This window comes from Manacus candei, unplaced genomic scaffold (genome assembly GCF_025592945.1).
Source record: "Manacus candei isolate 608988 ecotype Guabito, Panama unplaced genomic scaffold, ASM2559294v1 h1tg000002l, whole genome shotgun sequence".
In the NCBI taxonomy this organism is placed as follows: domain Eukaryota; kingdom Metazoa; phylum Chordata; class Aves; order Passeriformes; family Pipridae; genus Manacus; species Manacus candei.
This window is the reverse complement of record NW_026138050.1, coordinates 10,124,022-10,138,947: the sequence shown is the minus strand read 5'-3', so window position 1 is coordinate 10,138,947 and position 14,926 is coordinate 10,124,022. Positions and strand designations below refer to the sequence as shown.

The 14,926-nt window shown below is 43.0% G+C and overlaps 1 long non-coding RNA gene and 1 other non-coding gene across 5 annotated transcripts in view; one reads left to right on the top strand and one right to left on the bottom strand.

The window, feature by feature from the left end:
* Positions 1–13,456: 13,456 nt before the first annotated feature.
* On the bottom strand, positions 13,457–13,528 carry TRNAT-CGU (transfer RNA threonine (anticodon CGU)). The gene has a single exon. It is a non-coding gene; the product is annotated as a tRNA-Thr (tRNA).
* Positions 13,529–13,600: 72 nt separating this feature from the next.
* The window catches only part of LOC127482134 (uncharacterized), a 44,299-nt gene continuing 42,973 nt past the window's right edge, over positions 13,601–14,926 (top strand). For all 4 annotated transcript variants that reach the window (XR_007908454.1, XR_007908456.1, XR_007908451.1 and 1 more), the window contains exon 1: positions 13,601–13,989. This is a non-coding gene — a long non-coding RNA (uncharacterized LOC127482134). The remainder of the gene's footprint in view (positions 13,990–14,926) is intronic.

Genomic DNA, 14,926 nt, shown 5'->3' with positions numbered 1-14,926 from the left:
TCAGTAGTCCCTGTCAGAGGGACGAAGTGACACCATCTATTATTTCCTTTAAGCTCGTCAATGGAGCCAGGAGTCCATTTACCACAAAGCAGTGACAGTGCTGTCCCACACACAGCCACTGAAATAAATGTTACCAGCACTGCACATGTCAACCTGATGATATATTGGGCTGAAATACCCAGGCACAAACAAACCCTGTTTACGGGTCTGTGTTCTGCCTCCTCCTTCAAGAACTGGAAAACTGCAGGCGCCAGGGGAACCTGTCACCCAGCAGGAATAAACTGTGCCCAGGAGATCCCTGGAGATCTCTCTCGCTCACCAGAGGGGCAGGGAGAGGAGCCACCCAGCATTCCCAAGGGACTGGGCCATCCCACCTCCCTCAAAAGCCTCTCAGCAAGAGGAATGCCCACACAAAGACCTTTAGAGTTGGATAAGCACAGGACAGCTGAGAACCCACAATATCTTTTCTAGGTTTAATCACAATTTTATTTTGGGACTGTATGAAAACTTGGGTGTTTTGGTACATTTAATTTAAATAAAAGTACTGGACAGATCCATGCATTTGATAAATGACCTGATGCATGTTTCTAAAATTGATATTCTAACCGAGGTCCACCTGAGCAGTCATTCAAGTCAGCTTGCAAAATGTCTGTCATATTTTCAGAGACACAGATGCTAAATTCTTATGTTAAAAACAAGTTAATTGTACCAAAAGAATGAAGCTCTCGCTCTTAAGCCAAAATATATCCCTCTTCATAATACCATGCAGTTATCTGCATGTCCCTTGGATTTATGACTTATGACATTTGTTTACCAACAGGTGGTTGCATATCTTGCCATTTATATTTTAAGCAGCAGTAAACACAACTAAAAATAATATAAGACGAACAAAATAAAACTCAGTGGTGTTTTTAAAGTGTTTTTAGAGAAAAGCTGTATTTTTAAGCCAGGTCTTCGAGTAGTTCTCACCAGGCCCAGCAACACAGAAGAATACTGCAAGAGCAATAAGGATTTTTAGGGGCATTATGATAGTGTAAAGGAAACACATCTGCCCCCAAAAGTCCCTCATTTTCCCTGCGGTTCAGAGCCATGCAGGAAGTGGTGAATGCTGTGGAACATCAAAAATGAAACTACAAAGAAAAGATTTTTAAGTTAGAACAACTTTCCAACAATACCTCAGGATTTCATCATTTTCTGTTAGTTCACTACACAGGAAAATTGTAGTTTTTCAAACAGCCTCTAAGTCATTGCTCTGAATGTATAAAATGGTCCTGTCCATTCAACAAAGTGAATTCTTAGGCAACACTCTAAGAAATTCTGTTGGTATTGGGAAGTGCAAAACATTTTGCAGGAAGCCCAGACAATACAGGACAATTTTTCTTCTTTCAGCTCTCCAAAAGCAAAAAATAAAACAGAATAATCATCAGTAACCATTGACCTGCATTTCTCATTTTTAAGGATACTTCAGTGACAGAGTGAACATTAGTTTATAGAAGAAAATTATACATAATAGAATCATATAGCAACTTTCATTTTAAAGAATTTAAAGATATTTTCCAACTCCCTAGGCAGTTTTCTATACATACAGAAAGATCACTCAGAGTAAAAATACAAAGAGGAATGCAATTTAGGAAAGACTAAATACTAGATATTTATAAATATCCTTAGTAAAACAGGTAGCACATTTGAACTCTGAGTTATGCCTATTCAATTGACATGCCCAATGAAAAGTTACCATTTTAAAATAATCCACATTGAATAGCACCTAACAGGCATAATCTTCACAGATTCTTGTACCATAAGGTATAAAATATATCACTGAAAAAAAGCAATGCCCAATTCCTCATATATTATTTAATATGATGGGCTGTGTAATACATTTGCTCTGTGTTCGTGTTAAAATATAATAAAAAATTAACCCAATTCTTTCCTCAGGTTCCAGAAATTTTAACGTGATCTCACTTGCATTTTTTATGGATGCAGGTCCAGTGAATTCAGTGGAGATCCTCCTGACTGACAGCAGCATCCAGGCACCTACTGACACAGGTGTGTGCAGTTTGTGTGGTTTGAAACAGGCCTTTGATTACAAAAGAAAGCTTTAATACAAAGAGCAGCAGCAGCAAAGCAAAAATCTGGATTTTGCTGACCTTAATAGCCATTTTAACAGTAGCAATCCATAACAAATAGAAATGCCCCTTCAGTGCAATTACTGCATTCACTTATTTCTCTTGGCACATGTGGGCCAATCCTGAAACATCCCGAATGGATTTTCCTCAACCTTTCCTAAAGCCCTTTATATGGGCCCTGTTGTAGATGACAGGACACATTTTGTCCTTTTTGTGTGTGTGTTTTGTTTTAATTCTTATCCTGACCTACAAACAAAAGAAAAGTTTTATTTATAAAAATCAGTGTTTAGAGACTATTTTATATTGGTTCCTATAGAAAGGCCATGATTTCAGTAAAAGGATTTGGTCTGTCTGACTGAAGCTTAGATACTTTAAACAGCAAAAATGCATCAATACTACTTTACACTGGTGAATTGTAGTCTCCTTCATTAACAGCTAAATTAAAATATTACAGCAGCATTAACTGAAAAGATCAAAATAGTTTTGTTTGAAGTTTTTCACGTGCATCCACAGTGTAAGTAATTGGTATATTAGGAAATCAGAGAGAACTGATGTATCATTTTTAAGACTTTTGAGCTCAGCTAAGAGCAAGTATGCTCCAAACAGGAAAAGAAAAAAACTTCTGGAGCCTGCCTGTAGAGAATCCTGATTCTAATGTAAAAAATAAAATGTTGGTAACTGAAGGGCTTTATATCCAGCAGGGAGTGAGAGACCAGGGGTAACCTTCTGATGCCAACTGCTGACATGTAGTCCTGTCAGCTGGCTCACAAAGCAAGTCACCTCAGTAATACATGTTAGTCCTGCTTCTATTATCTTTATTTACTCTGTAAATATTATAGAAAGGTCCTGAAAAAATCCACAAGCTGAATAAGGCCTATCTGCTCACACAACACCTAAAGAAACCTCAGAAACAGGAATTACTTGGGCATTTTGACAACAGGTAAAACACCTGATCCATTGTTTTTTTCCAAGTTTATATCCTTTACCAAATTCCCTCCACATCTGCATTGTTTGCATATGGCATTGCAGCAAGACATCAGTGCATTTATTAACTGATATGCTGTGAAAACTGGGCAAATGATGCTTTCAATTCAATAATTTCACCAGAAGCTTCAAGCCACGTGGTCTGAAGTGGATTTGGCATTTCATGTCACACAAGTACTTTCCTACCACTTCTTTCACTACAGGTGCAGCTACCAGGTGACAGCAGTGTTTTTCCACATTTTAAAGCCATTTTAAAAAATCCAATTTTTTTTTTGCTTCATAACCTATGAAATATGATTTTTTTGGCAAATAAAAAATGATGTCTTTCAAAATTATGCCTGAACACACAGCTGTGTGTTCACATAGATTTTCTTTGTGGTGTGAGGTCCAGGTTTTACACAGGCAAGCAGTGCTGGTGGCTGACACTGCAGCAGGGAGACAAGGACAAGGCACAATTTAAAAATCAGCCCTTGGGTGTCTGTGCTCTTGCCCTGGAAAAAACTCTGGATGGCTTCTGAGGAAGGGGTGACTGATTTTGTAGCCTTCACTAAGGCAAAATTTTTCGTTGTTCCAGGTCATGAGTTTCCAAACTCGAGGTCGTTACCTCTCTCTCTCTTTTTCTATGGCTGGATCAGAGGGGAGTCACAAAACTTTTCTGTTGCAACACGAGGTCAGGAGATGTCAAAGGTTGAGGCCCTGCTTCAGAAAATGCAGGCCACAAACCAATCCCCAGCCATGCCACTGGATTCTGGTGGAGATCCTGATCTTTTCACTGCTTTCAATAAAATTTCAAAAGTAAACAGATTAGGCCATTTGATAATCCTCTGCTGATTCAGTGTGTTTGTAAGCTGGTTTTTTTTTTAAAGGTTTGCTTAAAAATGTAGTTTTAAATTTATTTTAAATAGAAAGAGAGCTGGTAGGACTTTCAATTTTATAAATTATAAATGCAATAAATAATTGGGCCTGATATTTCTAAACATTATTTTTTCAATAATTCATGACATTTTTTTTACCTCAAGAAAAATTAATTTTTATTACAAACATACCATCTACTTTTTCTCTTCTGTCATTTTCTTTTTGTCATAACAAATAGCAAGATAGACTGATCCCAGGTATTTAATTATTAATGCCCTGGATACACAGTGCACTTCAGGAGTCTCAGCTCTGAGGCCACCACCCCAAGCTGCACGCAAACCTAGGGGGAAAAACCAGAGTGAAGGAAAGAGAGCCAATTTTTATAACACAGATGTTTAGGGCATCTATCACTGTTTCGTCTAATCATCATCAATTTAAATAACACATAGAAAATAAACATACTTTTAAAGTTTAAAATACATGCATGATATCCACGGTAGTAGAAAATTATCTGTTTTACTGCACACCAGAGACAAACAGGAGCTGCTTCTGTAAGCTCGGGAAAGGGAAAAAATGTGAATAAAAATGTTGTATGAGGAAGGCCTAGAGAAGTGTAACTGTGTTCTTTAACACTGCTCATTAATCATTCAAAGAGTGTATTAATTCTAGAGCTGGGTTATTGGTGCTAGGAGGAATGCCTGTTAATTTTATTTATCATCAATAGAGAATCAAACAGAACCTGTTTGAAAAACTAAGCTAAAAATAGCTGATCAGCAAAGTGTGTTACTTAAAGCACATCTTATTGAAAGTAACTGTGCAAAATTACATGTTTTAATTTAAGATCTTCAAAGTAACAGTTGGTAAGAAGCAACTGCTGTATTTCAGCTGATCTTTGCTGCTGTTCGGGTATGTAGGTTTGTTTCTCTTTTCCCTTAAAGATCCTCACATTGATCCACTTTCTGATCTCTGATTCTCTGCTCTTATGTTCTCAGAATCCTAGTGAAGAGACCAGGGGAGTTAAACCAATAAGATCTGACAACCTGTAAGACTGGACAGGTCTGGAATGTATTCACAAACTAAGTACTATAATTCAAAAATGAAAAATTTTTACAGTTAAGTTCATAGCTTAATTGGCTCATGAAAATTTAACCTTTCATAAATGCTGCCTTTGAACAGCATTATTTCATGTAGAACAGTAGCTAAAAGGCACATTAGCAGCACAATTCTGACCTAAGCTCCTCCAAATCAGATTTTGGTCTTAAACAAGTGAGGAATTTGTTGCACTGAGGTTTGGATATGTCCTATTTCACTTGTGTAGAGATTGTATTGCTATAAAATGTAAAATGTCAGAATTCTACAGAAAAATCTTGGTAATTCATCCTGATATCCATTTGCATAAATGTATAGATCCTGCATATAGTCATGTAGAACAACTTTACTTGAACAGTGTATCACTGGGTAACTTCAGCTGAATTTCCAGGCCTTTTTGAAATATTCAAATTGTTTCAGTCTGAATAGGTCAGCACTTAAAATTAATCTGACTGCAGTGACAATGTGACCACAATGTGAATGTCTAGATGTTTAATGTGTAACTTAAGGAGGTGATTAGCTGGCATAAAATGTCAAAACTATGACAGACACGTTTACACCAACTGAGAGGATGCTCCTGTGTGTATTCTGTGTGCATATACTGCATTTATGAACCATTGTAGAAATTACACTGTGTGAGTGTCATGTGTTTCTTTGAGTGTTAAACATCTGTGCAGTATATTTGGAACCATAGAAAGTCCACTGTATCTACTGTCATTTTCAACACTTCCTAGAATCCCATGAGGAAAGTACAGCTATGTAATTATTGAGTAAAAATTATACTTAAGTTCTTTAGGACATCGATACTAAAATGTAAATAATAACATGAACTTAAACAGCTCTACCAAGCTCAGGTTTACAGTGCCTTACTCATAAAAATATATCCTATGGCTTTTACCAGTACAAAAATTAGTAGTCTTTAAATTGATCCATAGATACAGACTGGACACATGGAGACACACAAACAGACACACATAAAGAAGCAGCTGGTTGAAGAGACACGTTAAAACTGAATACTCTGTGAGCAAAAAAAATGAGAAGGGGATTGACAATACAAATGTTACCAGTGCTTATATGTTTGCAAGGTTTAAACTGCCTCTCTTTTCTAGGGACTTCCTTTTCTCCCAATTCACCTGCACTGAGTGACCACTCTTTGAAAGATAACTTTTTCTTCATCTTTTGCTGGCTTTTTAAGAGAAAAACACCACCAACAGCTAGAAAGCTTTTATATTTAACTTTTGAAATGATAATATTTTCTATCCACTTTTTATCGCTAAAGACAACATTAAAGTTAGAACACGATTATTTATTTAAAGTGTAGCAGCCTTTTCCTAAGTGCAGCAGTAGTTTACTACTAAGTTTAATGTCCAGTGTAAGAGCCATAATGTGCAGTTTTCTTTTGCAGAACAAAGTGACCACCAAAAGCGGGACTTTGTGGGCCAGTTGGATAAAACATAAGCTCATCTCGCCCCCAAAACCCCGACTCTGGAACCACAACCTTCCAAGATTCAATTTGTAAGTAAAGTATCTTTGTAAGATATGCCCAATCAACTGAATCATTGCTTACAGAGTGGGTAATTTTCAGACTAATAAAAAGAGAATATTGTAGCCAAGTCACAATACACACTCCTTCATTTTCTGGACAGCGGGAATTACTAAGAGATACTATTTGGTTTTATTCATATTTTATGATTTATTTATCAGGCAGGTAAGAAGTACCTCCTCTAAGTGTCTATAAAATGACATGGAACTCCCCAGAATAACAGTTATTTATTAGACCCAGCACTCAAATTATCTATTAAGACTTCTTCTCAAAGTGGGTAACAAATTACTGCGTATCTCTTCCACTGTGTCAGACTAAAGTTGACACATTATAGAGAAATGTCTGTCAATAGTCTAAATTTCTTATTTGTATGATAAACTAGAAAATATTTTCATTTACCTGAAACAAGTCTTTTCCCATTAACAATGATAGTTTCAAGTATTCAGCTGTGTGTCTACCACCCTCAGTATGATGTTTCTTAAGAACTTCTTTCCAAGGTGAGAGGAAACAGATTCATGGACAAAAGGAATGTGTTTTCTAAATCCTCACTTTACAATTCCAACAGAACTATAAAATAAAATCCAAGTTTAAAAGCATTATAGTTTACACTTGGATGGCTGAAGTAGGTAAATGCTGTCAGTTACTTTAAAAGAAACTAATTACTGTGCTCGAAAAGCCACTGTTACATTCATTCTGCTTTTGATAATCAAAACACAGAGCCGAAGAATGCTGTCCTAGCTGAACTGCTGCATAATCAGCAAACACACCTTGACAGGAAAACACAGAGAAGTTGATGGAAATTCTGGCTAAGTAGAAATGTTTAAATAATTCCTCTTTCTACAGGCCACACGTTTTAACCGACTAATTTGATTTAGGTGGCTTCGCTGGCCATGATTCCACACGAGCCGCTCAGACGGTTCGCATCGACACCGCGCCTTTCTAGTTGTTCGTGCGGGGCGAAAGTCGCCCCGGGAGCCACCCGGAGGCGGCGGGCCGGGGCCGGGGCCGGACCCCGCCGGGAGCGAACACACCTGTAGCTCCCGAGGGTGCGGGGCACGGGCGAACCGCCCCTTCCCGCGGGGCGCGGCGGGCCCGGCCCCCTCCGCGGCCTGCGGCAGGTGGGACTCGGGGCCGCGCCGGGAGCCGCCCGGGGATGCGCGCCCGGGGGTTCGCTCCCGGGGGTTCGCTCCCGGGGATGCGCTCCCGGGGATGCGCTCCCGGGGATGCGCTCCCGGGGATGCGCTCCCGGGGATGCGCTCCCGGGGATGCGCTCCCGGGGATGCGCCGGGATGCGCGGCCCCGCGCCGCCCCCGCCCCCCGGGGCGCCTTTCCGCGGCCGCGCTGGCTCGGCCGCGCCCGCCCCGGCGCGGAGCCGCCCCATCCCCGGCAGGGCGCGGCCCCGGTGCCCGCGGCGGGAGCGGGCGCGGGGCGGCGGCCGCACCTGCGGCCTCGGCGGGGCCGTGCGGGGGCCGCGCTGCTCCCGCGGGAGGGCGCGGGGCGGGGGCGCGGAGGGACAGCGCGACTCACCGCTTGTCAGTGCCCCCGGCGGGGCCCCCCCGGCCGGGGATGGATCCACGCCCGCAGCGAGCGGGGATCCCGGGCACGGCGAGCCGCTCGCCGGGCAGGTCCGCGTTCTTGAAAGGAGACAGCCCCTCCGGTCCTCGCTCCGAGCCGGCTCCTTCCGTTGGCAAAATCCTGACTCATTACATAAAAAGATCACCCTGCCAGGCGCCCTGAAACATTTCTTCATCACGGTCACGCCACAAGCTAAACAAGAGGCCACATCGAGGGGAGGGGGGAGAGGGGGAAGCGGAGGAGAAAAAAAAAAATCCAGAGGTTTTTTTTCTCCTTAAGATCCTCTTCCTTGAAAAAGAGAGATTTAAAAAAAAAAAAAAAAAGAGAGAGAGAGAGAAAAAAAAGCCACAACAAAAAACCAACAAAGTGCAGGGGAAAAAAAAAAATAAGAGCAGCCACCGGGAAAAAAACTAGAGAAGATTCACTCATTGTTGCCACAAAGACACCTCTCCCCTTCCCACTCCCTCTCCATGCTCGTTCCTCCAACAGTGCTACAAAGACGTGCAGTCTGCGCCGGGAGTTGTGAGCCCGAGCCGTGAGCTCCTCAACTCCGCGGGGGCCGTGCCAGGAGCCCCGGGGCGCACAGTCCTCCGAGAGGAGGTGTGGTGAGTCCAAGACCGTCCGAAAATTATTTTTTTTCCTAGAAACTACCACCAAATATAGTAACAGGGAAGGGGTATTCCTAGAAATTCGGGAGACGTCAGAAAGGGAAGATTTGTGAAATTCAGCTTCACTTCCTGCAGAGGGCTCCTAGCACAGGGAAAAAAAAAAAGGCAGTAAAGTGCTTTTCATGCTTCTCTGATCAGATAATGGTTAAAAAAAAGAATGGTAAAACACTTAACTCGCATTTCTCCGATACGATCTAGGAGTTTCGTATGGGAAGAAAGCTAATCAGTAACCCCCTTTCCTCATTTTCTACTAATGTTTATAGATGCCTATCTCCTGTATTTATTTTCCCCACGTTCTCATATCAGACCTATGCACGCAGCAAATAAAAGCAATATGCATGTGGGTGAAAAATGGGCCGAATGATAACCCTCCCACGGATCACAGGAACACTAATGAGTGTTTGTGTGTTATTTTAAACAGGCTTTGCCGTTTGCATCTTTCATGCCACGCTGATGTGAATAATTCATGTCCCCACTGTAGATGTGTGCAATATTGTTACTCGCATGAATGGGAATTCGGAGGTTGCCTTTTATTTAAGGGCCCCGATACTGAGAACTGCTGAGCACTGTCAGTCCCCATGGACTTAATGGTATGTCAGGTTGTTAATTAATTCAGTTCAGCCATTCACAGGATCAGGCCCTGCCCGACAAATGCAGACCTGCACACTGTCAGGAGCTGCTATTATTCCTCATGTCTCCTGAATCTCTGTGTTTGCTTTGTGCTTGTGTCTAACACCCAGTCCTTCTTGAGTCATATCTTTTAAAAAAACCACTATTCTGATACATTTCATAGGAAGCAGAACTGAATGTTTGCAAAGCAGAGCTGGATGAAGATGTTATTATATTCAATTAATTATATAAAGATGTCAATGCATTTGTAATAAAGGATTATTTATCCAGGAATAGCAAAGGTTGCTACAAAAACCCCAAAGCCAGCTTTTGGGGGAAGATAATAGGTTTCAATGTTTGCAACTCTTGCAGGTTAATTGAATTTCTGTAATGAGATTCCCCTCAGCCACATGAAATCCTTGGGTTTGTTCTTTGCATTTCATTATGACTTGCAGAGTCTTCTCTGCCCCCAAATCAAATGCAATAAAAACACCTGAGTCTGGCTTTACTTCAGTGTTTTATGAACACTCACATTTAATCAAAACTTAGTTAGAGACACCTTGTCTGTCTGCAGTTTTGAAGGGGAATTAGCAGAGTTCACCTGACAATCCTGAGTGTGCTTTGACTCCTAAGTATGTTCTAACTGTTATTGCAGTGCTGGGTAAACAACTGTGCCGAAATACAGACCCAGCTTTCAGAGGGGTGCACCCACAGTGCTCCGTTAGCAGGAATGCCTGGTTAGAAGTAGATTTACTTGGAGTAATCTCTTGGAATTCAAAACAGCTCTAGTTAATTGCAAAAAGGCCTTTTTAATCTGGCTGGTTTACTTATGGCACACTGCTCCACTCTGCCTGTCACTCTCATTTCCTGAGTGAAAAAGTGAATGGCAGCTTCAAGTTCAGGATCTTTTAATCATTAAAAGAAATGGATGTGCTGTCCTCTGTTGGTCATACTGGTTGTCACATGTAAAATTCAATTAAAAGGCAGCAAGAGGTTCTGTTACAACAACGGAAAACACAAAACTAAATTAAATTTGCTTCATCTGCTGCTTTCACCAATACAACTGCACAGGGCGAGGGATTTTTTTTAAATGATGCAATGATAGAAGCTGGACTGTGGAGAGGATTCATTTCACACGACTCTATACTACAGTCTCTGCCCTGTGTTTGTCCTGCTGCTGTTGTCCCCGCTGTGCCTGGTGTGCTGAGTGCCCAGGGAGCTGGGGGTGCCCAGGGAGCTGGGGGTGCCCAGGGAACTGGGGGTGCCCAGGGAGCTGTGGGCTCCCCGGGTGCCAGGGCTGCAGGGGGGCTGCAGTGCTGCCAAACAGTTTCTAGTTTCCGTTTCACATCCCGTGGTGTGGGGACAGGGCCATGTGTGCCAGTGGCAATAGTTTCTGCCCATCACATGTGGTGACTCCCAGCATGTGATGTGGTGGCAGCTGAGCAGCTCCTGGGGCACCCCAGCCATGGCAGCTCGGGCTGTGCTGGGTGTGCCTGATGCAAATTCCCACTTTACTGCTCCTGGGGTCCTTCTGTGAGTCCTGATGTGCAGGACTGCTCTGCTCTGGACCCTGCTGGTGAGCTGTGGTGTGTCCCCTCCGGGTCCTCAATTCAAGAAGAAGATGTAGCAACTGGAGAGGATCTGGGGGACTGTAGCAAGGGTGATTAGAGGTGTAGAAAACCTGAGGCAAAAGGAGAGATTTTAAAATCTGGGCATCGTGTTGTCTAGAAAGGAGAAAGATGAAGGCAAATATAGTAACACTTTCAAAAAGGTTTACCATCATGTAAATGAATGTGTCATGGCAGTAAACCTATGTGATATATCAATTATTTCTACCTCTTAACTGCTGCTGGAGTTATAATTTCTGGGTTGCACTAGTTTCTCTTAAGATGTGACTTCACAGATAGTTTTCTAACTGCAAAATTATTTTCAAGTAAATAACCACAAGACATATCATAAGATGTTACTTAGCAACGTTGTTATCATGCTAATAGTTTAGCTATGTTATTCAAAAAAATGTAAGTTCTGTCTGCAGACTATGGAAAAACAGGCTCTGTGTTACCTGATTTCTGTGTGTCATCTAACACAGACTCACAGGCCTCAAATTGGTAAGAGGATGAGACACAGCCAGAGCTCTCCTACATACCTGGCTTAGTCCTATGAATATATTTCTAAAAAACAAGGAAGAATTCATGAAAGCTTTACTCATCGTGGACAGGGTGGCTCCTCTCCACTACCCTCCCTGTGAGTCTCCCTGAGGCTGTAGTCAATGGCAAGCAATATTTATCAGATCTGGGTTTTGTCCTTGTCTCTGATTTAAATTTTTGCATTTAAAAACCTCTCGTGAAAGCAGTTTCAGGGACATGGCTGTTCCTCACTGTCCTTTATATCCACAAGTAAAAACATCTAAGAAAACAGAAATCAACTTAGAATATTTTGGGTTGTAGTCTTGCATGTGCTCTGTGCTGAAACTGTCACTGCACAAAATCAATAATTTACATCTTTCTTCTCTGTGGGGAGATTGGGCAGTGTTGTTATGGATTTCATACTAGAAATTTCAGGTTCAAAATGAGCTGCAAGGTAAGCACTGTGATTTCCTCTCTGCTGGTGCTTCGTCAAAGTTATGTCAAATTTACCAATGAGCAGTTCTGGAGACTTGTGAATACTGACAGTAAACTAAGTGCAAAAAATACAAACTTTAGTTACACTTAATTAATACAGTCAGATAATATTTGGAACACTAAATCTGGGGGGGGAAAGAGCTTTAGGTGTGCTGTGAGACAGCAGAACAAGTTGCCCAGAGATGGCTGTCCCACCCCTGGAAGTGTTGAAGGCCCGGTTGGATGAGGCTCTGAGCAATCTGCTTTAGTGGAAGGTGTCCCTGCCCATGGCAGGGGGGTGGAATGAGATTGTCTTTAAGGTCCCTTCCAACCCAAACCATTCTTTAATTCTATAACTGGTTACAATCCTTCTTTAAATCAAAATACAGCTTGAATGATGATTTTGACTTGCCAACAGAATTTACACGTTTTGTTTTTAACAGATTTTACAAAATCCACTGTAAATAGTTAATGACAGTTATTTCTGTTTGTGCAATCATACAGTTTTGATTCTTGACAACAGTGGTGCAGAATACGAGAGGAAGATTTGTCAGGAAGAAAACAAAATCGACCGTGTGGACACGGCGGTGAGTGAAATTTCAAATGGTAAGTAAGTGTCAAACACAAATCAATGAAGATTTCCTTCAATTAGTAATAATGTAATTATTTACACTGTTAGGGTGGGTTTAAGTGCTGTCAGCCCTTAACTGTGTGTGTGGGTTTGGTGTCTGGTCCTGTCACTGTCACTGGGTTGGACCTCCTGATCCTGCAGGATCAGCTGTGCCTGGAGCACCCAGCGTTTGCTTCTGCTTGGGGAAGGTGACACTGCTGGGCTCTTGGAGTGTAACCAGGGCACCCTTCCCTTACCCATTTGCAGTGTCACAGGGAGGTTCTCTGTTAAAAAAAATGGAAAATGAACACTAACCAGATTGCAAATAATCCTTCTAAGTGGTTGGTGATACAGATGAAGACACCTCATGGTTTACTAATCAGAAGGCAGAACAAAATTAATAAATAATTAAATGAATTCCATGGTTGCAGGGTGGGGGCGGACCAACGAAAAGATCGTGGAATTACAGGATGATCTCGGTCGCTGCATTTCAAACTGTCTTCTACTTTTGCTTCTTCAGGCTAAGCTGAGCGGGGCTCTTGAAAAAACAGGATTGGACCGCAGGAAAAAGCGAAGACAAACGCTTCTGTCGCTGCAAACGCCAGGAGGGAGAGTGCGAATGAGGCAGGAGGGGCACGAAATTGCTCGCGTCCCTTTGTTGGAGCCGCAGCAGCCGGTGCAGCGGGGAACGCGCCCGGGGGCGGACCGGCCGCTGCCGGGAGCGCTCCCGGCCCGACCCCGCGGACCCGCCTCCCCCTAAAAATGAGGGGAGAGCTCCGGCCCGCGCGGACCCGCCAAGGCACGGACGGGGTTCGAACCCGTGATCTTCGGTTTACGAGACCGACGCCTTACCACTTGGCCACCGCGCCTGCGTTAAGGGCTCCTCCCGACGCCCTTCTATCGCTGGCGCCACTCCCGCGCGCCCGCCCGCGCGCCCGCCCCCGCCCCGCCCCCGGCGCCGGCACCTGAGGCGCTGAGGGGGCGGAACGTGTGGGAGGGACCGGGACCGGGAGCGGAGCGTGGGTGTGTTACGCTCTCGCTGTTTCTCCCTCTTTCTCCTTTTTTTCTCCGTTTTTCTCCCTCTTTCTCCCTCTGTCCTTGTCGCTGTCCCCGGGAGCTGCGGGGCCGTTCCTGAGGGCACCGCCCTCTGCCCGTCCCGCTCGCCCTCAGCGGCCCCGGGGCCGTGAGGGCGCCGTGCCCGGAGATGGCACCCGAGCGGTGCAGCCGCTTCGGACCGGTCAGGACACCGGAGAGAGGGGACGAAGCGGGACTGAAACTTTCCTCCCCCGAGAAGAGAAGCAGAAATGGAAAACGTTGGGATAATTAAATGGTAAATGCTAACTTAAGCGCACTCGCTACCTGGTAGCTGTTCCCTCCAAAAACTCACTGTTTGGAAACAAAAAAGATACTAAAATACATTTTTTTTTTTCTAGATTTCGTCTCCTAGATTTTTACAAGTGTGACCCGAAAGCAAAGCTTTTAGTTTTCATTTAATGTTTGTGGGTTTTTTCTGTGTGTTTTTTTTTCTTTTTTTTTTTTTTTTTTTTAATGTTACTTTAATGGAGATCCCTTTAAATTCTCCATGAAACTTCTGCTGAACACCCAAGTTTTATATCCCTTTTGGTTTTGGTTTGGGTTTTTTTGTGGAAGAAGCACGTGAACATATTACAGAGGTACCTTTGTAAAGGCTGAGATCAGAGTTGCTAATTTGGTGGTCCTGTAAAGCAGGTGCATTAAAAATTGATGCAGAACCAGAATAGTTCTGTTTGGAAGAGACCTTCAAAGGTCATCTAGCTGAGCCACCCTGTAATTAGCAGGGAAATACTTCTGTATCCTCTTGGGATGTTCTTTGAACTCTCATCAGGGAAACTCATACCTGATGGCTTGAGTGCATGAACAAGTTCTCATGCTTTAAAAGTTATCGTTTTTCAGCTTCTCTGTGATAACTCTATGCTGCCTGTGTTGGAGCAAACAGAGCAATCTGAATTAGTTGCACCTGCAGTGAAAGGTGTCACATTACATTACTGAATAGTCAGCCCTTGTCAAGCGTGTTCGCTCCTGCCGTGGAATAGCTGTCCCAAAGGAGATGAGTCCTATTTTCCAATCCCTACAGACATGACTGATGGGCTGGCTAAGTAACTTGCCATCACAGTTCCTGTGCAGCTCACATATATTTGATTTATTCATGCTTTTGGACCTTTGTGAGGTGAGAGGTGATTTTGTGGTGGGAGAAACAAAGGGGGCTGTTTGAATTGTTTGTGGAATTC